The sequence below is a fragment of the Panthera tigris genome, chromosome B2, assembly GCF_018350195.1.
Source record: "Panthera tigris isolate Pti1 chromosome B2, P.tigris_Pti1_mat1.1, whole genome shotgun sequence".
In the NCBI taxonomy this organism is placed as follows: Eukaryota; Metazoa; Chordata; class Mammalia; order Carnivora; family Felidae; genus Panthera; species Panthera tigris.
In genome coordinates, this window is record NC_056664.1 from 44013802 (window position 1) to 44038466 (window position 24665).

Below are 24665 nucleotides of genomic sequence, written 5' to 3' on the forward strand. Positions count from 1 at the left end.
TTATTGAACACAGTCCAATGGATAAAAACTGGTCCAAAAGTCAGGACATTCAGACTCACGTTGGAGATTTCTTATTATAGATATGGGCTATGTATAACTGATTCTTCAGGATCTCAATAGATAAGTGGAAGTTCTTCGCTGCCTGAGAGACTGCTACACTTTTTATTCATGCCCTCTATTTTCCTTTTCCTTTTACATTTTCTATATAAAAAGTAGGTCACATGGGGCCTTGTGGGATACTGTAAGACTTTCGCTTTTATCTTTCATGAAATGGGAGCCGGCGGAGGGTTTTGAGCATTGGGGAGACGGGATCTGCCTTACCTTTTAAACAGGATCTCCTTCATTCATGTGTGGGGACTAGAGCAAAAAAGGAAGACTATCTAATAGGCAGTCGCAGTAATCCAGGTAAGAGATGATGGTGGTGTGGATCCACCAGGGTAGAAGCAGTGGAGATAGTGGAAATGGAAATGGTAGTAATCACGTGCTTTGAAGAAGCAGCGAACGCATTCCCTGATAAGACTGGTTGTGCCTCATGAGAAAAAGGGAAGAGTCATGGATGACTGTAAGAATGTCGGTGTGAACAACTAAAAGGAAGAGTTTCTTGCTATCTCCTGAGATGGGGAACCCTTAAGGGAAAGAAACTGCCAGGGGTCGTGATAGGGTGGCGGTGGTATGGGTCATGAATTGGGCTTAGGTCTACAAGGTTTGCGAGGCCTTGACGGGAGCAGGGATGCCAAAGAGCAGACGAAGATCCAATTTGGGATCTCAGAACAGAGAACCAGGTCAGATACGTGCATTGGAGGGTCACCAGTGCATCCGTGGTGTTTACGCTGTGAGATGGGATGGGGCTAGGGAGAGTGGAAAGGTAGAGCCAAGGCTGAGTCTGAGCACTCCAACTTGAGGTTGAACAGAGGAAGACAAATCAGCAAAGCGGCTATAGCACAGGCCTCGGGCAAGGTAGGATCCTGAGAACCAGATGGAGAAAATGCTACAACGGGGAAGAATCAGCTGTGCTCGAGGCTGAGCTCTTAAATAGGTAAAAAAACAATGTACGTATGTAATCAAGGTAGTGTACTCCTCTCGAAATAAACTAATACGTCTAATATTAATTACACATTTCAAATCAAACTTCAAGGCTAATTCTGCAATATTATGTCAGACCATTTCCAACACCTTTAATAGCGTCTAACCACAAATAAAACTGATGGCAAGATGCATTCCTAAACTTAGCAGAGAAGCATTAGGGCTATGGAGGTTGGCTCATTTCATCATCTCTCTGCTTCCTTTAGCATCTTCCGTGGGTTGTAAAGTCATTTTCCCAATTTGGGAAGAAACATTTACCCGCCAGGGGTGCCATGTTCTCTGGGTCAAAGATTCAGGACCGTGACACATTTATCTGTCAAATTCAGTATCTAGCCATGGGATCCGGGCACTGTGTTTCAAAGCTGATTCTACCCAGATTCCAGATGAACAAGCTGGTGTCTTCCTAACTGTTTAGTTCTGTGAGCTATGTCAGCAGGGGACCCAATGCCCAGTTCTTCCAGTTGGAGTTAGTTTCAGAGCCCTGCATATTGAATATATTTCTAGTTATGCCTTAGACCAATGTTTACCATTCGCTTATTTCAGTGTTTTATCACCTAATTTAGGGAGAAGAAATTCTGCTCCTTTAACCAAGTTGCAGCTAGTTTCTTTTCCCCCTCAATTAGATTCACCTAACGTCTTTGCTCCGTGATTGAATTCCACATTCTCTCCCTATGTTTCTTGTCTGGATCTTGGGCATAGGTTTAGAATCACTTGTATTAACGAGAGAAGATTAAATGTAAGGTCGGTAGAAGCAGTAGGACCAAACGTAGACTGGATTTCTTTATTCCACGGCATTGCACTGAGGGTTACTGCTCCAGGGTTTGTCAACATGGTGTTCAGAATTGTAAAGGATGCACATCTTATTCTTGCTTAGCTGTGAGAACACCACACAGAAGGCCTACAGACCTCTGGGATTTGGGCCAGAGGAACCATAAAAGAGACAAAATAATGCCTCATTCATTCAAAAGACATTTATCTGGTGCCTCGACATGGAATCAATGCCTGTGTCCCCCCAAAATGCATATTTTGAAACCACACCCCAAATAGGATAATATTAGGAGGTGAAGTCTTTGGGAAATAAGCCAAAGGGTGGAGCCCTCATGAATGGGATTAGTATCCTTTTAAGGAGGGGACACAAGAGCTCGCTCCATGTCTCTGCTCTCCACCATGTGAGGACACAGCAAGAGTACGACCATCTGCAAACCAAGAAGGGGGCCCTCACCAAACCCCGGATCTGCCAGCACCTTGATCTTGGACTTAGCAGCCTCCAGAGTTGTCAGAAATACTTGTTTGTTGTTTAAGCCATCCCATCTATGGTATTTTTGTGATAGCAGCCCAAGCTGACTAAGACATACCAACATCTGCCTGGCACTGTGCGAGGTGCCAGGCAGGGTTGAGGTGCGAGGTGCCAGGCAGGGTTGAGGTGCGAGGGTGTCCGGTGGCATGGTGAAGCTGATGAATCTACAGCTCATGTCGATTCTGATCGCTTCAGGCATTGTTCCGTATAGGCTATTACATATAATGAGTATCATCCAGGATGACAGAGATACGAAACTGAATAGAATACGTTTCTAGCTTTTAGGGGATTTTTGTTCGTTACAATGATGTCAAAGAGACATCTCTCCCGTCTGATCTCAGCTACAACAACCTTGATGGCCAAAGAGTAAACAGAAACGTAGGGCATAATTCCCAGGCTTGTTGAAGTTACTGTGTTTCACAACAAATGCCCTAGTGTGGCTTCATTCATGTAATGTTCTAAAAATGACAAAATTATAGAGGTGGGGAACAGAACAATGATTTCCAGGGGGTGAGGGGAAGGGGAGGCCGGAAAGGATCGTCGAAGGGAGTTCCCGTGTAGTGATGATGGAACGGTTCTCTAAGGAGAATGTCCACATATGAGACAATTTCATAGAACAACACACACACATACACACACACACACACACATACACACACACACACACAGTGAATAGATGTAAAATTTGGTAAAATCTGGGGCACCTGCGTAGCTTAGTCGGTTAAGTGTCCAACTTTAGCCCAGGTCATGATCTCACCACTGGCGAGTTGGAGCCCTGCGCTGGGCTCTTTGCTGACAGCTCAGAGCCTGGAACCTGCTTCCAATTCTGTGTCTCCTTCTTTCTCTGCCCTTCTCCTGATCATGCTCTGTCTCTCTCAAAAATAAATGAACGTTAAAAAAATTTAAAAAATAAATAAAAATTGGTAAAATCTGAGTAAACTCTATAATCTAGTTAATAGTATAATCCCAATATCAATATCCTGGTTCTGATAACGTACCATAGTTAAGTAACATGCTACCTCTGGGGAAAGCTGAAGGAAGGGTGCAGGGGATCTCTCTGTACTATTTTTGCAACTTCTTCTGAGTTTATAATTATTTCCAAAAAAGTAAGAAAAAAAATCATGTATTCATTCATTTAAAACAATAATAATAGGCCCTTTATATGCAAATAAATTACTGCCCTATGATGTTAAAAAGTTTTCATTTTAAGTCAGCTTTCTCTGTCCCAGAGTACCAATAATGAACCAATCATTTTTCACAATCACCTAAGCCATGCGTCGTCATCCAGCTATGAGTTATCACCACCACGTCTTTATTTTAACATCTTTGATTCATAAAATTAGTATGTGCACAAATCTTTTAAATTTTGCATTCTCTTTCATGTAGGAGTTCTAATACTAGGACAATATCCCACAAGTAAATAGACTCATTATTCATGCGTAACAAAACTCAGGAATAAGCCCATTTATCACAGCGTAATTTATGATGGCAGAAAACTGGAAACAATCTAAATATTCAATTAAGAACATTCTGACAGACACCAAGAATTGATGAATTGAAGGCAATCAAAATGTTATTGTAGGAGAATATTTAGTAATCTGGAAAGCTGCCCTCAGTGCTTTGCTAAGTGAAAAAAAGTTCTTCCATAGGGTACAGAACAATATGCATACACATGTATTTGCATAGTGAAACAAAAGATATTTAAATGTTAACGGTGCCTTTTCTCTGCATGATGGCATTATAGTGTTTATTTCATTTTTTGAATTATTTCAATTTTCTGAAATGTCTACAGTGAATATCTATTATATTTGTAATAAATGTAAAATGAAAAAACGTAATTCATATATTAAGCCCAGGTTCTGTATAAACCAGTGTTTCTAAGCTGTGGTGAGTCAACGGAGTTCCAAAGATATATTCAAAGTGGTCCATGGCTACTATTATGAGAATGTTTAATGTGGTGTTTTCATTCAGATGACAACCTTAACACAGTAATATTGACATCTTCTGGATCATCTGGACGATCATGGTATATCACAGATGACCAGAGCCCATATTGGCATTTATTTTTATGTCTGCAAGGTTGACATGGCTGCTACTCTAATTCTCACAGACTAATGAGAAAAGAAACAAGTCAAATGTAATAGATGTATTTGTACAGCCTGCTGCACAAATTAGGGTTTGCAGAACTTCCAAGAGAGAAAGTCCTGGAGAATATGGGGCATGCCAAACTCCAAAGAACTTGAGTCAGCATTCAGTACCCAGTTCACATTGTGATCAGTGAATCAACTAGCAAAGAATATCATCAGTCACACTAAATTAGCCAGTGTTTTATAGTGGTTGTTTTTAGTTTTGATTGTATTTAATGTTTGGCCTATATGAAAGCAACAAGTATAGGGACTTTGTGTCTATTTATTTTATTTTATTTTTGGTGCCAATTTTAAATACAGTTTTATTTAAGACATTGCATTTTCCACTTACCATACAGTGCTTTTAAAGTGCAATGTTTATTTCCTTCCCCTGCACACACATTCCATATTCAAGTATCAAGGATGCCTAGTTTATTTACTACAGCAGCTTGACTTTAAAACTTCCATGGCATTTGCTACCAATTTGGGTCCTTCAAACGTCTCATGCAGAACAATGCTAGACCTATTCTCAGGTTGGCTTAATCAACCTCTTCAATGGTGGGCACAGAGGAGGCACCACCAGATGGGGGAGCTCCACCACCAGGGAAGCCCCAAAACATTCCTCCCAGCACGCCTCCTGCGCTCTGGTATAGCTTGGTCATGGTGGGGTTGCAGACTTTCTCTAGCTCTTTCTGCTATGTTCAAATTCCTCCTTATCAGCAGTCTGGTTCTTATCAAGCCAGTTGATGACTTCATTACACTTGTCAAGAATCTTCTGTTTGTCCTCATTGTTGATTTTGCCCTGAAGTTTTTCACTTTCAATGGTTGCTTTCATGTTGAATGTGTGAGATTCAAGTGAATTCTTGGAAGACACCTTGTCCCACTGCGTCTCATCTTCAGCTTTGTACTTCTCGGCTTCCTGGACCATGAGCTCAATGTCTCCCTTGCTCAAGCAGCCCTTGTCCTTTGTGATGGCAATCTCGTTCTCTTTTCCTGTGCTCTTATCCACAGCAGAGACCCTAAGGATACCATTAGCATCAATATCAAAAGTGACTTCAATCTTAGGAAAGGGGTAGGAATGGTGGTATTGCCCTTGATAAGGCAGGCATGACTCCTCTACCAGTTTCAATGCCAAGAGAAAGAGGAGTGACATTCAACAGCAGCAAATCTTGAACATTTTCAGATATTTCTCCAGAAAGAATGGCTGCCTGGGCAGCTGCATCATAAGCAACAGCCTCATCAGGGTTGATGCTCTTATTCAGTTCCTTTCCATTGAAGAAGTCTTGAAGAAGTCTATGAATTTGGGAATATGGATAGAACCACCCACCAGGACAATATCATGGATCCAAGACTTGTCTAGTTTGGCATCCCAAAGGGCTTTTTCTACAGGGTCCAGGGTGCCGTGGAACAGGTCAGCACTTAATTCTTCAAACTGGGCGTGAGTAATAGAGGTATAGAAGTTGATTCCTTCATACAAAGAATCACTCTCAATACTGGCCTGGGTGCTGGGGGGCGCCTGGGTGGCTCAGTCGGTTGAGCGTCCGACTTCGGCTCAGGTCACGATCTTGTGGTCCGTGAGTTCAAGCCCCGCGTCGGGCTCTGGGCTGATGGCTCAGAGCCTGGAGCCTGCTTCCGATTCTGTGTCTCCCTCTCTCTCTGCCCCTCCCCCGTTCATGCTCTGTCTCTCTCTGTCTCAAAAATAAATAAACGTTAAAAAAAATTAAAAAAAAAAAAAACAACACTGGCCTGGGTGCTGGAAGAAAGTATATGCTTAGCACATCTGCGAGCAGTATGGAGGTGACGGACTGCCCTCTTGTTCTCGCTGATGTCCTTCTTACATTTACACTTGAACTCTGCAATAAAATGGTTGACCATTCGGTTGTCAAAGTCTTTTTCACCTAAGTGGGTGTCTCCAGATGTAGATTTGACCTCAAGGATCCCCTCTTCAATAGTGAGAGCTGACACATCAAAAGCGCCACTTCCGAAGTCAAAGATGAGCACATTCCTTTCAGCTCCAACCTTTTTGTCTAAGCCATAAGCAACAGCCACAGCATCTGAGTACACTGAGGCCAGCAACAGGTCAGCATCATTGCTAGCTTGACGCTGAGCACCACTGAAGTAAGTAGGTACTGTGACAACCGCCTTGGGAACAGTCTTCCCGAGGTAGGCCTCTGCAATTTCCTTCATCTTTGTCAAACCCAGAGAGGACATCTCTTCTGGATAGAAACAGTTTTGTCTCTCCCTTGTATTCTGCTTGGACTTTGGGCCTGCCAGCATCATTCACCACCATGAAGGGCCAATGCTTCCTATCGGACTGGACAACAGCATCGTCGAATCTACGTCCAATCAGGTGCTTGGCATCAAAAACCGTGTTGCTGGGATTCATTGCGACCGGATCAATCAATGGTTTGGTGTCACTAAAGGTGACATAATTTGGGGTGGTTTGATTTCCCTGATCATTTCCACTTTCCTGTGCCGGAAGACACCCACACAAGAGCAGGTGGTGCCAAGATCAACGCCCACTGCAGGGCCCTTAGGTAGAGTTGCTTCCGTGTGGTCCCTGCTCAGCACAATCTGGAGAGCCAGCATGGCGTTCATGGACACCCTGTGCCTGTTTAGCTTTGTGTTGTATTCACTCAGGCAGCACATTGTGAAAACTATTAAATTGAAGTCTAGACATTTTGTTTTCCTTTTCCACGTGTCTGCACACTGCTCGGGTTTGAGAAATACTGTTCTAGAACCAAAAACATTCCGGGGCACCTGGGTGGCTCAGTCGGTTAAGCGTCCGACTTTGGCTCAGGCCATGATCTCATGGTTCACGAGTTCGAGCTCCGCGTCGGGCTCTGCGCTGACAGCTCAGAGCCTGGAGCCTGCTTCGGATTCTGTGTCTTCCTCTCTCTCTGCCCCTCCTCTGTTTGCACTTTGTCTCTTTCTCAAAAATAAATCAATATTTAAAAAACCCAAACATTCCTTATGCATGAACACAGTACCTTTAGAAGCTACATAAACTCAGGGCACTAAGATGTCACTTAACACTGACACTCCCAACAGCATGTCACTAACCGAGAAGTGGATCCAGTTGCAAAGTTGGTCGCGATATTATTTGGCACCTCAACTACATTTTTCTTCTTCACAGACATTGTATTAAACACCATGTTAGGGTTCCAGATCAGTTGGCCAGAGCCCTTTTCATATAAAGTGTTCCTGGACCAGGAAGAACGATATGTCCTGGGGTACATTTGAAATCCCTTCTTTTTTCATTAGACCAGGAAACATTTTATAGCAGAGGTTTAGGGCTACCTGTCCTTGCCTTCCGCTTCATTCCAGGCCAACCTTTTCTATAAATCTAAGCAGCTCTTCCTCCTAAAAGCGTTCCCTGCCACAAAACAAATGCTATTATATGTTCATATAATTGCCCAAGGTTTTACAAACAGCTTGACAGGGCCTGTCTTACTGATTCCTTATATTGCAGCAGCTTGATACATAAGCATTAAAATTCTCATCTTATAGATATTGAAATTAATTTTCAGAGAGGTTAAGTGACTTTCCCATGGTCAAACAGCTAGTAACAAAATATGCCTAAAGTAGAAGTGTTTGATTCCAATTCTCCGATTTTTCTTCCCCAACCCCTGGGAATAACTCACAACTATTTCTCTTTCCTAGGTCATTAGGAGGAGTAAAATGTTTAGTTAACAAAACTTCTTCTGCATGACGAATAATAAACACTTAACTCCCTGAGATACTTGCATTTTCAAAGCAGAACACCAGGTTGCCCAAATCTATAACATCAAGAACAGCGGAAAAGATGTGTTTGTTTCCTCGGGTTGCAAATTACCACAAACCCAGTGCTTTCCAACAACAGAAGTGCATTCTCTCACAGTTTTGGAAGCCAGAGGTCTGAAATCAAGGTGCTGGCAAGGTTGGTTCCTTCTGGAGGCTTCAGGGCACAGTCCCTTTCCAAGCCTCTCTCCTAGCTCCTGTGGCTGCTGGCTGTCCTGGATGTGCCCTGACCTGCAGACACATCACTCCAATCCCTGCCACCATATTCCTATCACCTTCTCTTCTGCGTTCTCCCCTTCTCCTTTCCTCTTCTCAGGACACTTGTCATTGGATGTGGGGCTCACCCTCATCCAGGAGGATCTTATCTTGAGATCTTTAATTATATTTGCAATGACACTTTTATCAAATAAAGCCCCGTTCACAGGTTCTGAATGGACCTACCTTTGGAGGTGGGGCACAATTTGAACCACTGCACGAGGGTAACTCCAAAGTGAACACTCCTGTTCCTGGAATACATGAGGCAACTCAGCAATCCTATATCCCACCCGCTATCTTCCACCAAAAACAAATGTCCTGCGTCTGGAAATTTCCTCCAGGTTCTGGATTCCACCTCTGGTTTCCACCTCTAATTTTTGGTTTCCCATCTTTATGTATTCTGCCAAAAACTGGAATCTCTTCTCTACCTTGTCTGTTCATGCAACCACCTCCACTGGGAGGGCTGCCTGGTTTTCACTGGTTTCTCTACCTGGCATGGTCTTCCACTCTCCTGGGTACTTACTCAAGTCCACTGAATCCAGACTTCCAAGAAAGCTCATTGCCCACCCCTCTCATCCTCAACTACCATTTATCTTGAACCAGAATGCTAACATCGGGGAGACATGCCTGGTTGCTCTCAGAGGTGAAGGCAGCACTGCCCTGCCTGGGAATCAGTTTCTCCCATTAGTTCCTGACAGTTGATGCTTTTCATTGCTTCTTTCTTTCTCTTGCCCCTGCCCTCACATTGGCATCTATTCCTGTGTCCCAGAAATCCCAGGGCATTGTCCATGCCCCACTGCATGTAGGGGAGACCTGGCTCAGGGCTCCCGTGGCCACTATCCCATAGCAGTGGGGCGAAAAGGTGGTACTGGCCATTTTCAAGAAAAAAAAAATGACCAATATTTGTAAGAAAAGAAAGGCTTCTCTCTGCCTTGGACCCTATTCTCTATGGCCGGTGGCACTTCTTAAAATACCTCCTCCGCTGACCACCGGAAGGAGAAACACCCATGATGGTTGTTAAAAATGCACCTTTCTGAGCCCAATTCTAGGCCACTGTAACAGAAACTCTGTGAAAAGACAGAGAACTCAGTTTTTCAGCAAGTTTCCTAGTGATCCTCTTACAACTAGATTCCAAGAACCGTCACCCAGGATAATCAGAGGGACAAAACTCAGCCATGCTTCCCGGCATCAGCAGGCAACTTCTGCTCCCACACAGAACACTTCCTGCAGCACGAGTCTGCCCACAGTTTTGGATCAGAACCTCCTGGCTCCAGAATCACCTTTCCTCCTCTGTCCTTAGCACTCAGGCAGGAACCAGCCCACAGTCTTATCTCTTTCTGCTTTGGTTTTGGGGAAGGTGTTGCCCATCCCTGCAACTGGGCCATTCATTGCCAGTGCCCCCCAAGAGTCTCCTTTGAGTTTTGGAAAGAGGGTGGAGATTTGGGTGCCTTTCCCCACGAGCTCTAATTATCAAAGGTAAGAAGAAGTGCAGAGAGGAAAAAAGAGCTGCACAAGATGCCCCAAACCTATCCCCAGGAGGAGGTGTGCCTGCCCGACTTTGACTTGTGTAGTGCAGGAGGCTGGTCCGTGCGTGCGGCCCCCAGTCTGAGTATGCTCAGGTCAGTTTCAAAGTAACTTGTGAACTGTGCAAGCGGAAGTAGTGGGTGTCACTTTAATTTCTGCTTGAACATCTCCCTGAAGATTTCCAAATCCTCCACAATCATTAGCACATCTTCAGGGATGTGGCAAACGGCTTTAATTGTAAATATACATCTACTGATTCACTGGACAATGAAAATACTCATCGTCAAGTCAGATGTCTTTCTTCCACTCCCAGCAGAGCCCAGAGAAGTCGGATGCCTGAGACTTCGCCCTTATAATGAGGTGGAAGCTTGTGTACAGACGCATAAATAAATAAATAAATAAATAAATAAATAAATAAGAAAGCTCTGGAAAACAGTGCTTGTGATTTGGGGAACTTGGTAATGTTGCCACTAACATATTAGGAATGAATGCATCTGAAATGCTGAAGTAGCAGAAGTTTGAGTACAAAACCCAAAAACTTGAAAGAACTGGATTCAGCCTACCAACCAGCACTTAGTTACCCAGCACTTATTATGTGCTAAAAAAAATATTTTACATGTGTGTTGTGTGTCTAGATAAATGTCCGTGTGTGTGTGTGTGTGTGTGTGTGTGTGTGTGTGTGTGTTGCAATAAAAAATAATTCTGCAAGCTCCGACTGCTGGGCAGTTCTTGACCTTGGATGTTTAGCTTTTCAAAGGCCTGCTGGCTAGATTTAGGTTAGTGGGATGCACCATTAAAGGGTGGTATCTAGAATGTATTTTTCATTCCTACGTACCCTTCCCTGCTCCCACACTCTTTAAAATAGATCTTCACACAGAGAGAATTATTAACAGTAGCAAAACTTTTACATGCACAGAAAAAGTTTACAAAAACCTCCCAAGATAATTGTATCCTGCTGCACAGCGAGCAAGTGTTCTGGGCCTCTGAGGGGAGGATTTGCTACTTGGTATTTGTGTTTTAGGGCAGGGTATGGGGGTAGTGGTATAATCTCAGAGGAGATGATCTGGAAGGGGATATTGTTACTCTTTTGATCACAGACCATGCTGCTTGAAATATTAATCTTTGTAACTTCATAACCACTAAGTATTTATATCTAAGGTGCTATACAAAGGTAATTTGCTATAAAGTGAGTACTACACTTTTGCTTATGTTATTTGGGATCTGCTCATGAAAGCTGTTCTCGAAACCCTGCTTTTGTTCGCACTGACCCTCCGGCCTGGTCTAGAGTACCTTACTAGCTATATATTCAATTCTTAAATGTGGCTTGGAATAGAAATTACTCTAGAAATTTAAATAGAATCCACGAAATAAGTATACTTTTAGTACAGTTTAGAAATGTAGTTCTTTGATATACATCGAATATATTGGTTTTGAATCTGTCAATTTCTTTCTAATACAAACAAACTATCAGATGTTAAATGTTGCAAAGGCAGAAAAAAAGGTTAACCTGGTAGTAAAATGGAGGGCAGGGTCTAGGAAATCTGAGATATATGACACTGGGCACACTGCTTCCCACATTGTTATATCAGCTTCCCCATGGAAATCTATAGAAACACACACACACACACACACACACACACACACACACAAAATAACCCCCTACAAGACTGTACCACAGATATTATTTCCTTTTCCACATACCAGCGGTAAAAGCACCCACTTCCCCAAATTCTGAGCAGTTCTTTCTTCTAAAGAAAACCAGTTACGATCTCATGAGTGTAATTAATTACAAAAAATTAATTGCAAAAATTACACAATAGCTGGATGCAACCTATTTTGCAATAAAAGATGGCATATCAGTAAATTTAATCTGCAAAGATTCATACTACCATCTTATAACAGGCTTGGGAAATTTGGATATGAGAGTCTCCATGCATACTCAATGTAAAAAAAAAAATAAAGATAGATATGTAATTTTCTCAAATAAAGTCATTGCTCCAAATCTCATTAAATTCTGGCAGATATTTCTTGGTCTGTTTCATTTCTTTCTTAGGCTTCAAATACGCTTATCAAAGCCATAAACCTTTGGTCCAGTCCTCACTGATCTCAGCCTTCACAGCATTAATGATTTTGATGGGAGACCAGGGACGGCTGTTTGAGGTTTATAGCAATTTGAAGCAAATGTTTCCATCCACTCTTTCTGTTCATGTTCATATAAGACTCAAGAGAGAAACAGGTCTTGTGCTCTGCTTTTAGTAAACCCTTTGCTTTAACGTAAGTTGTCTGTGAACACTTTAAAAGACACACTTCACACTTTTAGAGGCCACCTCCTTGAATGACTTGGCTACAAATTATCAGTGAACTTTCAGTGTAAATAACAGCATTTTAATCCCTTCTACTTCATGCTTTATTCCCATCATGTTTCAAAAAACTAGACAAGTAGCTGATGGTTTCTCTGAAATAAAAATCACCCTATTTCATTTGGAGACTAGGTATACAATTAGGTATGGGGGGATTCAGGAACAAATATCCAAAAACTAAGTCCTCCGACCTTCACTGTCCACTAAAGGTGACAGAGACCTCTAAAGTTGACCCTAAAACCCCAAAGTCTCATGGTGAGCCTGGGTGGCTCAGTAGGTTAAGCATCTGATTCTTGGTTTCAGCTCAGGTCATGATCTCATGGTTCGTGAGTTCAAGCCCCACATCAAGCTTTGTGCTGACAGTGCAGAGCCTGCTTGGGATTCTCTCTCTCCCTCCCTCTCTCTCTGTCTCTCTCTGCCCCTCTCCTGCTCTCTCTCTCTCTCTCTCTCTCTCTTGCAAAATAAATAAGTAAACTTAAAAAAAATTTAAACCCCAAAGTCTGAGCTCCTGAAGCATGGGAGTGAGATGGCATTGTGTCCCAGTATCAGAAAAATATTCAATGGCTCTTTTCCTCATGAACTCTTATCACTGGACTGTTTGGTCAAGCAGCCATAGACTGCCAGTGGGGTGGGGAACAGGGAGGAGGCAGCCAAGGAGGTCAAGGCCAAGGTGCAGAAACACAACACAGTAAGAGGTCCCTTTTAGCATCCTCAGCATAGTCAGATTTACATGAAAGCAGGATCAAAACTAATGCAGCCAAGAGCCAATGGCAATATATGCTATTTTTTTTTTAATTTTTTTTTAACATTTATTTATTTTTGAGACAGAGAGAGACACAACACGAACGGGGGAGGGGCAGAGAGAGAGGGAGACACAGAATCGGAAGCAGGCTCCAGGCTCTGAGCCATCAGCCCAGAGCCCGACGCGGGGCTCGAACTCACGGACCGCGAGATCGTGACCTGAGCCGAAGTCGGACGCTTAACCGACTGAGCCACCCAGGCGCCCCTATGCTGCTAGTTTTTAAATATATCTTTCCTCAAACAGGTAGCAACCACTCAAATAAAAGATCTCAGTAAGAAATGAAACTTGGAGTTCTCATGAGAAACAACAAAGTAATGATTTCGACTGTTTTAAACAGCTGCTTTATCTAAGTCTCCAAGGAGGATTTCAAGAAAACTCAGGCAAAGCATCCATCTTTAAAAAGTCCACATTCAAAGAGTAGTAAGGACAGGACAAATACAGTAGGCCGATTGTTCAGAAGAACAAAAGCATTCTTGTTGCCGGGAACTGCTTCATGGACAGGGCACTAGACCTTGAAGGATGAGGATTTTTTGAAATAGCGGTGGAGTTTGGGGGAAAGGAATCCACTTCAGGAGTGATAATTTTATATCATTTTAATTTTGTATTTGTTGATATCCAGCTTTGTGACAGGGTCAGGAAGTTTGTATCTGTCATAAGTTATTTAGGCGACTTCATGTGCAACCAAGTTTGGAAACCCATACCTTGACCTACAGCTGTGGTTCTCCCAAGGGTGGTCCCTGGACCCGTAGCCTCAAAATTAGCATGTCCTTGGAACCTGTTAGACAGACAAATGCTCAGGGCCCTCGGAGGACCTATTGAAGCAGAATCCTTAAGGGTGGGGCCTGCGGATTTTAACTAGAAGCCAGGGACATGGGATGTAGGTGAGGTTTAGACCCACTGGCCTACAGAGATGCCAAAGTTCCCAAGGTGCCTCTTCAGAAGATTCCTGAGAATTTCTGATGCATGGGTAATTTAGCATTACTAGATAAAAACAAAGGTGAGGGGCGCCAGGGTGACCCAGGTTAAGCGTTCGACTCTTGATCTCGGCTCACATCATGATCTCATGGTTCGTAGGACTGAGCCCTGCATCGGGCTCCGTGCTGACAGCGTGAAGACTGCTTGGGAGTCTCTCCTTCTCTCTCTCTCTGCCTCTCCCCGACTCATGCACGCGCACACGCTCTTTCTCTCTCTCTTTTTAAAAAGGTAATATTAAAGAGGTTAGAATGGGAGAGAGCCAACGCATAAGAGACTCTTAAAAACTGAGAACAAACTGAGGGTTGATGGGGGTGGGAGGGCGGGGAGGGTGGGTGATGGGTATGGAGGAGGGCACCTGTTGGGATGAGCACTGGGTGTTGTATGGAAACCAATTTGACAATAAACTTCATATACTGAAAAAATAAAATAAAATAAAATAAAATAAAATAAAAAGGTAATATTGACTGTAGTTTAAAGTAAACTACAAAAAATTTAAAAAATAAAGGTGAGATTACATAATCTTACAGAGGGGCCAATCTTTAGAAGCATGCCTCTAAAGGAAGAGAGAAGAAAAGGAATAATACTGATGGGGGACTATATAAAAATAAAACCTTTGTGTGGCCCGAAGAAGTATAATTAAACAAGAAATTGGAGATTAAAATGCAATGGTACTAGCCGACGCTGAAACCGCTCATCTGGAAGAAGAAGCTTTGATTTTTCAAAGTCGTCAATATGTCGAGATTGATATTTACAAAAACCGGGATCATTCTCTCAGGAGGGAAGCTGTTTATAAAACAACTTCTGAGGATTTTCTGGTCGGAGTCCTTCTGGAATCAGGCACATCTTGTTTCCTAGGCAGCCTGTGTCCGATACCTTGAAGAGATAGCTTTCGTTGACAATGTTCCTATTACTCCCCTACGGGTAGCTCCCGCTGCTCTGTTGCACATTCTTTTGCCCAGGTACCTGTTTACATGTTTAGAGCCATCCGATACGAGGCTAAACAGCTGTGATGTCTGCAGGCTCTTCGTGGCAGCCTGCTGCAGATGGGACCAGCTGGTGAGCTGTTCACCCCGCTACACGGGCTCTCTTTGTCCTGCTATGGAAGATGGTGACTCATTAGCTCACCCTGGCCTCCCTCTGTTGGAAAAGCAGAACCGGATGTGCTGCCCTTCATGTACCGAAGATTCTACTAGGAGGGAAGCGTGTCTAATTTTGAATATTTCCAGCACTGCTCCTATTTCTGGGAATGGTGACAGATTGAAGTTCAGTGCTACCACTAGGATGCCTAGTGCAGCGACCAAGGTTAGGGTACCATTCCCGCCAGCCAATGAGAGCAAAGCTGCCAGCCCACACAGAGAAGAGACTCACTTGCTTGGCCTCTCCATTTGATGCTCTATGTGACCGAGCATAACCAGATAAAAAGGAATACGAAAAAGATCGTTTAGGGGCTTGGCAAGGAATGACATTTCTGCATGGTTTGTTGTTGTTGCTTCTTCGAGCAGGAAGTAGTTTGACCAAGAGAAATGCCACCTTCCTAGGGATGCTTGGCCTCATGTTTACTCCTGCACGTTGCTTTTGCAAGTCAGAAAATCAAGAGGAGCGAAGAAAGGGCCAACCCTCACCTAGGATCTTGGGACCTGAGACATTGCAGGGCCCATGAATTTCATAGTGTGACGTCAAACCACAAAAATCCAAACCCAGATCACTTGCCATTCGGCTGTCTTTTAAATTATGCAAATAGAGGGCGCCTGGGTGGCTCAGTCGGTTAAGCGCCGACTTCAGCTCAGGTCACAATCTCGCGGTCCGTGAGTTCGAGCCCTGCGTGGGGCTCTGGGCTGATGGCTCAGAGCCTGAAGCCTGCTTCCGATTCTGTGTCTCCCTCTCTCTCTGCCCCTCCCCCGTTCATGCTCTGTCTCTCTCTGTCTCAAAAATAAATAAAACGTTAAAAAAACTTTATAAAAAATAAAAAAAAAATTATGCAAGTAGAATAGATTCCTTAGATGTTGATTTATTTGAATGCAAAAGTTATCTTGGAGTTTTTAGAAACATCAGGAATATTTAGAAATATTAGGAATTCTGTGTAAAGGAAGGGAATAGTCTAAGATGATTTTTCAATGTTCTCATCCAGTCCCAGAATCCTACTGATTCACTTGCTTTTGTATACAACTCTACGAGCAAATATGAATGCAATCACTAAAAATTACATTTAGTAGATACATAAAGGTTATATAATAAGACCAGAAATATTATTACAGAGTCTGTTCTTACATTATTATTTGCCTTTCGAAGGTTTCTTAATTCCTTTATGGACTTTAAATACCACTTAATCACTTCAGGCTGCAGTCCAATTCATATATTCAACTGATCTGTATGGCAACGCACTTCCAAAACATATGCTATAGATATTTACAACTAGACTCCATACTTTCATTCCACAATGTCAAGAGAGGAGAGGCCAAAAGGGATGAACTGCAGTTTGTATCCATGCAAGTCCTAGACCATTTTCTCCAAAAGCACTTCTGTAACAGGCTCTCAAAAGCCTTCCTTCCCTCTTTCCCTCCCTCCCTCCCTCCCTCCCTACCTTCCTTCCCTCTTTCCTTCCTTCCTCCCTCACTCCCTCCCTCGGTCCCTCCCTATGCAGAAAGAGCCTGTCATCTACCAGGAACTATGCCAATGTTTTACTGTCTTTCATCTTTTACACATTTTTCCCCATGTAAAAGTTCAAAAAATACTTTTGCTCAACGCTTTGAGATAGCAGGTGATGTGAGATATATCAATAACAGACCCCATTCTTTCTGAAGTTGATTAGGATTTGCTAAAAAGCGTGATAGTAAACAACACATCAGGTATTTGACATCGTATGTCTCCACCTTCTGGCCACAAGGCAGAAAGGCATATGCCTGAAAGTTAACCAGTTCCTGGGAACGGACCAGCTTTTACAAATGGAATCTCTTGGCTGTTACTACAGCGTTCAAATATTTTCTGAAAGCCTTGTCTGGGTGTGGTTCCAGATAAGAAGCAGACTCATAAGAATAGCTGGTAGGAAACATGATTTTCTTATTTTGTGAAAAACCCTACCTTATATACGAGCAAATCTTTGAACAATCCAAGCGCACATAGCTTAACAATGTTGTTTGGAAAATACTCAAATGTTAACAAGGATAATATGATGTTGAGCTATTTGTCAATCTGTGGTTTTCAAAGTCCTTTCATATCCATGACGTTGGTCATCATTACCATGGAAAGGTGGCTGGGGGGGTGCCGGCGTGGCTCAGTCAGTTCAGCATCAGACTTCGGCTCAGATTTGTGAGTTCTAGCCCCACATGTGGCTCACTGCTCTCAGTGCAGAGCCTGCTCCAGAGCCTCTGTCCCTCCTGCTCTCTGCCTCTGCCCCGCTCACACTCTCTCTTTCAAAAAAGCAAGGTGGCTGGCACATGTAAGAAACAGAGTTGGGGAGAGAACTCACGGGTTTTATAGTTCAACAGGGACAGGTTTGCTTATCAGCAACTCCATTTTTTTCCCACGTAACCATAAACAAATACCTTAAACTTCTGAAGACACTTACTTCAAATATCAAACAGTGAGAAGAGCCTGTGGTGGCGGGGAAGATCACACAGAATATATAGCTTATTTAAAAGTACAGAGAATGCCCGATGACAGATGAATAGATACACCAAATGAAGTACAGTAGTCCCTCCTTTTACCCATGGTTTTGCTTTCCACGGTTTCAGTCACCCATGGTCAACTGAGGCCTGGAAGCGGATCTCCTTCTTCTGACATAGTCAGGAGGTCAACAGCAGCCTCACACCACATCACAGGGTCTATGTCATTGCTCTCACCCCATCTCATCACGTGGGCACGTTTTCATCCCACACCATCACCAGAAGGGGGCTGAGTGCGGCACAAAATATTTTGAGAGAGACAGAGAGAGAGAGACCATATTTGCAAAACTTTCATTACCGTACATTGTACAATTATTCTGTTTTATTACCAGTTACTATTAATCTCCTACTGTGCCTAACTTATAAATTAAATGTTACCATAGGCATGTATGTATAGGATAAAAATATTGTACCTCTAGGGGTCAGCACTATCCGTGGTTTGGGCATCCGCCGGGAGTCTTAGAACGTGCGCCCCACGGATAAGAGGGGACTAGAAATATTGTTCAGTCTTAAAAAGGAAAGAAATCCCGGCACATGCCACATTAATGCATCTTGAGGACATGATGCTAAATGAAATAAGCCAGACACAAAAGGACAGATACGGCATGATTGCAGTTAGCTGGAGAACCGAGAGTAACCAAAGTCATAGAGACAGAAAGTAGAATCAAGGTTAGCAGGGGCTGGGGGGGAGGAAGGAATGGGGAATCAGTTTAATGGTATAGAGTTTCAGTTTTACAAGGCGAATACATTCTGAGAGACGGCTGGTTCGTGATGGCTGCACAACAGTGTGACTGTACTTAACAGTCACACTTAATGGTTAAAGTGGCCAATTTTACGTTGTATCTATTCAGCACATACAAAACATTAGAGAGATACCTAGTCCATGGGGAACAGAAGCGCCTAGAAGCTGTAACAGCTCCCCTACTTGGCTGTATCACTGCCATGGATCATTTAACAATGATATGAAGGCTAGGGCGTTCAATGATGGGCCTAGGTCTCTCCTCTGTGGGAAAGTAAGTTACCAGACCCTTCCACCAGACTAACCGAGGTATGTATGTCCATAGGAGTTTTTAATGTTTAGAAACAGTCCAACGGCCTTGCACCCTGATGTGGGATATGCTATCTAAAAACACAGGGGTCAAATCCACTAAAGACAAGTTTTAAACTTTCTGGTAAATTTGAACAGAATGTGGCTTCCATTGCTTGTCTTACTTTAGGTGAGATAGATTTTTAGTGTAATAAATCATATCCAGCACCCTCCTTGTGCTCTGACCCATAAGGAAACATGGCTGACATCACTCCATTACATAGCGGCTGGTGCCTCCCTCTGCCACGTATAACCTCGCGTTTTCAAAGGCGGTGTCACTGGCTGAGTCTAGGAGGTGGCTTAGGCTATAAAACTGAGTCCAGAATTGTCATTTAGTCATAGAATTATGACCAAAATATTTTAAATCATCCACACTAATAAACCAGATAGGTTTCATCAAGAGACCAGGTCCCTGAGTAGATTTTGGGTATCCTGCTTGGTATGTCAGGAAAGTCCTAAATCTGTGTCGCCCTCGCAAAAGGTGGTGACGGAAGGCCTGGCAGGCAGTGCACAACAGAGCGGAGGGAAGTGGGGAGAGTGTAAGTGCAGCATTTACTGAAGGGAGCCAAAACCCATCTCCAGCAAAGCATCAATAGGCGTTGGATGGGGTATTCCGTGAAGTCCCTTACTCACGTGAAGACGCTCAAACATTTCACTATAGGGTTCTGAGGTTCTAGACAGAATAAGCAAACACCTCAGAAGGCCTGAATTAGAGACAGAATTGTTGCCCCCTAAAAAACAACTTGACAAAAATATTAAGAAGGGTCTGTTACAATTTTCTTCATCCGTGAATCAGGTTGTCTGTTTCAAGAACTCTTAGTGACCTTTTTAAACTTTAAATCAGAGTGTCAAATAAAAATTATTGATTGTAATTGCAGCTACTATTTATGAACACTTATTCTGTGTTTTCCTACATTCTAACTCTCCTGACATTTGACATACGAAGGACCAAGGGTCAGAGATATTAAGGAACTTCTGCAAGGCCACAGTTACTAAGTGGCAGAACTAGGTTTTCAGCCCAGTCTGTCTGTCTCCAAAGCCTGTGCAATTATCTACTGGATCTACCTTAGGTTTTTAGTGTGGAGTTAGCTCATTCTTTAGTATTTTCAAAAATATATATTGGGGCGCCTGGGTGGCTCAGTCAGTTGAGCGTCTGACTTCAGCTCAGGTCATGATCTCGCGATCTGTGGGTCTGAGCCCCGCGTCGGGCTCTGTGCTGACAGCTCGGAGCCTGGAGCCTGCTTCAGGTTCTGTGTCTCTCCCTCTCTCTGCCCCTCCCCTGCTCACATTCTGTCTCTCTCTGTCTCTCAAAAATGAATAAATGTTAAAAAAATTAAAAAAAAAAAAAGAAGCCGAGTGGAAACATGGTTTTCCTCACCAGATTTAATTTCAGAGAGCAAAGACAGAGTCCTTTTGCTCTTTGCATCTGCGCTTCTGGTTCAGTGCCTGAAATTAAGGAGATGTTGGAATCAATCCATGAATCAATGGACTCCACACAACTAAATTAAAAGAGTGTTGCCAGAAAATACTGATCAATACAGATCATGGGCAGCCACCTCCAGTGGCTCCAGTCACCTCCAGTGAATGAAAAAAGTCATCAGTCTCTACCTTGGGAATATTTTTATGTTAGAAAAATATTCCCTACTAATGCCCTTGCCCCCTCAGGGACAAAGCGGTGTGAGCAGTGGCCATATGTGACGGACCTGAAGGAGATGAGGCGGTCTGGCGGGAAGGGAAGGCAGCAACAGTAGCCCTGAAGCCTAGCACAGTGCCTGGTGCATGCAAGTGTTTGGTAAATATGTAAATGAACTGATGAACCAGGGCACAATAGCAGGTCTGCCCTTAGAAAGACAATAAGGGCACAGGAAGCAACAGACCGTCACAGGGGACCTCATTCCTCCCGTAAGACAGGGGCACCCCCCGGGACACCCTTGGAGAGGCACTGTTTCCAGAAGAAGCACTACTCAGGTACTCACACCTGCCTGACCTATTCAGCTGATCCTCAGGTTGCAAAAGATAGCAAAGTTATAGGCAAAGTTGTTAGAAAATGTAGTAAATTCTCAATGATTTAAGTGCTGGTAATTTCATTTGTGGATTACTTGAGTTAATGTTGCTTTTTTCTTCCCCCTGCTTACGTCATTTCATTGTTCTTTGGTCCTTCCACCATGACAGGGAAACAAAACTAAATTATATCTAGAAAGCCAGAACATAGCAGCTATTTCAAGGAGGTTTTCAGCATACCAACCTTTCCCCACCCTTACTCAATAATTCTGAATGGCTTATTGTTGTTATTATTGTTGTTATTTCGTGCATTTCAAGTTCCTCAAACTAACATATAAGAGTGGCATAGTTTAACTGCTTCTTGTACCAAACCAGACTTTTTGCTGTCCATTGGTATCTCTGAAATAAGACTTGTGAATACATTTTCATTTTGGCATACTGGTCCATTTACTCATTCATCAACAAAATGGATACAGACACAGAGAATAGAGCAGAAGGCAGTTCAGACAAGGTCCTTCTCTCATGGAGAGAGAAGCCATTTTTAAGCCATTTTTTTATCAGATCATTTTCAAGTAGAGAATGAAAAAGGGATATGAGAGTAAATCTGACCTCTAAGGATGAGACATTAAAGTTGAGATACGAATGAAAAGAAGCACCCAATCCTATAACGATCAAGAAGAGACTCTGCAGAAGAAAGAAGAGCTGGTTTCAGGAAGACAGAGAGAGAAGGAGAGAGAGAAGGAAGGAGAGAGAGAGGGAAGGAGAGAGAGGGACTATGTGGTTGAAACAGAATGGGCAAGGAGGAGAACAGTATGAGATAATATTTGAAAGGTTGGCAGGGCATAATCAGAGTAAAGAGTTTTGAACTTTATTCTAAGTATGATGGGAAGTGATTGGAGAGCTTTAAATAAAGAACTGACGTAATCATCATACTTGGAATTTGCAGAGGTCTCTTTGGCTGCCAGGAGCATGGCTTGTAGACAACCCAACAGCAGAATCAGGAGTACCAGCCAGAAGACTACTGAAGGCAAGAGACAATGGTGTCTTAATCTAAAATGATAGTGGTAGAAACAGAATGAAGAAGTCTGATCTAGGATTTTTTAAGATTTGTATACAGATTATATGTTAAGGAGAGGAAAAGGAAGAAATATTTTTTATCTGAATAACCCAGTAAGTGGTAATGGTGTTTATGGAGACATAGTGGGACACACAAGCTTCCTGAGAGGTTACCAGAAGGTCTGCTTTGCCCACATTAAGTTTGAGAAGAAGTTTCAACTCACATGGAAGTGTCCAGTGGATAATTAAATCTTTGAGTCTGGAGTTTCTGGGGCATAGTCAAGGCTAGAGGTAGACAGTGATGGGGTCACTGGCCATGACATGGCTGAGTGAGATCACTTATGGAGAATATACAAATAAATAATGGGAGGTGGTTGATAACTTGCCTATGGGGCACCTCAAGTTCAGCTTAGAGAAAGGAAGAAAATAGAGCACTGAGAAGAAGTAGTTGGTGAGGAAAGAGAAATGGAGATTACAGTGTGATGAAAGACAAAAGAATTTTGAGGAGGAAGTAATAGTCAACTTTGTCAAATGTTTTTGAGAGGTCAAGAATGATATGGATAGGGGTGCCTGGGTGGCTCGGTCAGTTAAGTGTCTGACTTCAGCTCAGGTCATGATCTCACGGTCCATGATTTCGAGTCCCGCGTCAGGCCCTATGCTGACAGCTCAGAGCCTGGAGCCTGCTTCAGATTCTGTGTCTCCCTCTCTCTCTGCCCCTCCCCCACTCATGCTCTGTCTCTATCAAAAAATGAATAAATGTTAAAAAAAACTTTAAAAAAAGAATTATATGGATAAAGATAACTATTGAGTTTGGCAACATGAAGGTCATTATCACTTTGATGAGAGCTTCTTACTGGAGTAACAGGGAGAAATGTCTGGTTGGTAGCAGGCTGAGGAATCCACATGAGGTAGGGAGACAGCGATTATAGAAAACTCTTTCAAGAAGATTTTCTGCAAAGCGGACAAAAGAAATAGTTGAAAAAAGACATAAGGCAGAGATGAGACTGTTTTGTTTCAAGGACAGGAGATATCTCTATATGCTGATAGGAATAACCTAGTAGAAAGAAAGCAATTCATCATGTAGGGGTGAAGGCTCACTTCAGATACAAAAAGTTTGGGAGGCAAGATGGGTTGGGACTCTGAGCACAGTGAAAAGGTTGGGCCCTTGCTGGGAGCAGAGATATCTCCACCTCTACAGAAGGAGACAAGGCAGAGAGCGTGAGTTAACATAAAACCAGGTTGGTATACTTGGAGGTGTGAAGGTAAGGGTGGAGAGTTTCTGCTCGTTTCTCGGGGAAGCATGATGCAACATCATTATCTGAGACCGGGTTTGGAGGAAAGATGAAAGTGTGAAGCAACCGTTTTAGAGAGTGAAAAAGTGAACATCTACGGCAGAAACACCAGTAGTACTAAATGTCCAATTGTGGGGTCTAATAATGAATATAAACTAGGATCAGTCAGCCAGTTGTGTGTTTTTCTCTAGCAGCTGTTCATGCGCAGACTCCTGAAATGGGGCAAGCTAGGGAAGGCTTTTCCAAGAAAGCATAAGACAGCAAACGCACTGAGGGCATTCTGAAGGAAGCCATTATAGTAATAGGTCATGACCTTTAGGCTGGTGAGGAGGTAGTAAGGTCATGAAAAAGGATAGATTGGACATCTGTCCTAAAAGACTTGAGGCACTCAAGAATTGCTAGAGTAGAAACGTGTCAGGGCGCCTGGGTGGCTGAGGCAGTTAAGCATCCAACTCTTAATTTCGTCTCAGGTCATGAACTCACAAGATTGAGCCCAGATTGAGCCCCGCCTCGCCTCGGGTTCTGTGCTGACAGTGCAGAGCTTGCTTGGGATTCTTCTCTCCCTCTCTCTCTGCCCCTCTCCCTCCCCCTCTCTGAAAATAAATAAATAAACATAAAAAATGTGTGAGTACATAAAGGATAAGAAGTGGGATGCTTGGAGTTAAAAACAAACAAACAAACAAACAAACAAGGAACGATTTGCTTCATCACCTCTTCTTAGTGCAGCCCTAGTTCTAAACCCTAGGCGACTGAACTTGGCTACTCTGCGTACTTTCTGTATGCCCTTGGGCAAGCTATGTAATATCTCTGAGCTCCTATCTATAAAATAGAGATAATCGTCCTTTCCTATTACTTAGAAGGTTACAGATAACATATGTAAAGCTATTACTACATGGCGGGTGTTCAATCTTGGCTGCTATTTATAATGATTTTCATTATAACACACAGAATGTGGCTGTCCTTACATTGTGTGTAATATAATGTATATATAATAATATGTGAATAGATTGCTCTTCTCTTGTAACTCAGGTTCCTGATTTTTGCAGCCTTTTTAAAAAATCTTCTCTTGGCAGACTGGTAACTATCACTCCTGTGGCTATCAGGAGTGGAAACCAGCTTCTGAGCCCCTATAAATGCCTGCTGCAGGAGATGAGACCCATCAGGGAGTCAAGCATTTCCCACTGATGCTTCTTTTGTGATGCTTCTTTCCCTATTCAGAATTCTATTTTAATGGCTTCAGGCCCTCCTGTGTTGTGCCAGATACTTGAGTTTTGGCCTCGGTAAGAGTTACTGTTGTTGTTGGTTTTTTTCACTATTCTGCCATCTGAATGAAGGAGTATCTCATACAGGTATGTCGCAAAAAAA

General features: G+C 43.0%; 1 protein-coding gene and 1 pseudogene across 4 annotated transcripts in view; both read right to left on the reverse strand.

Moving 5' to 3' along the window:
- RCAN2 (regulator of calcineurin 2) overlaps positions 1 to 24665 on the reverse strand; it is a 272608-nt gene that overhangs the window by 169229 nt on the left and 78714 nt on the right. The gene's annotated exons all lie outside the window — the stretch shown is intronic.
- Positions 5001 to 7155, reverse strand: LOC102953312 (annotated as a pseudogene).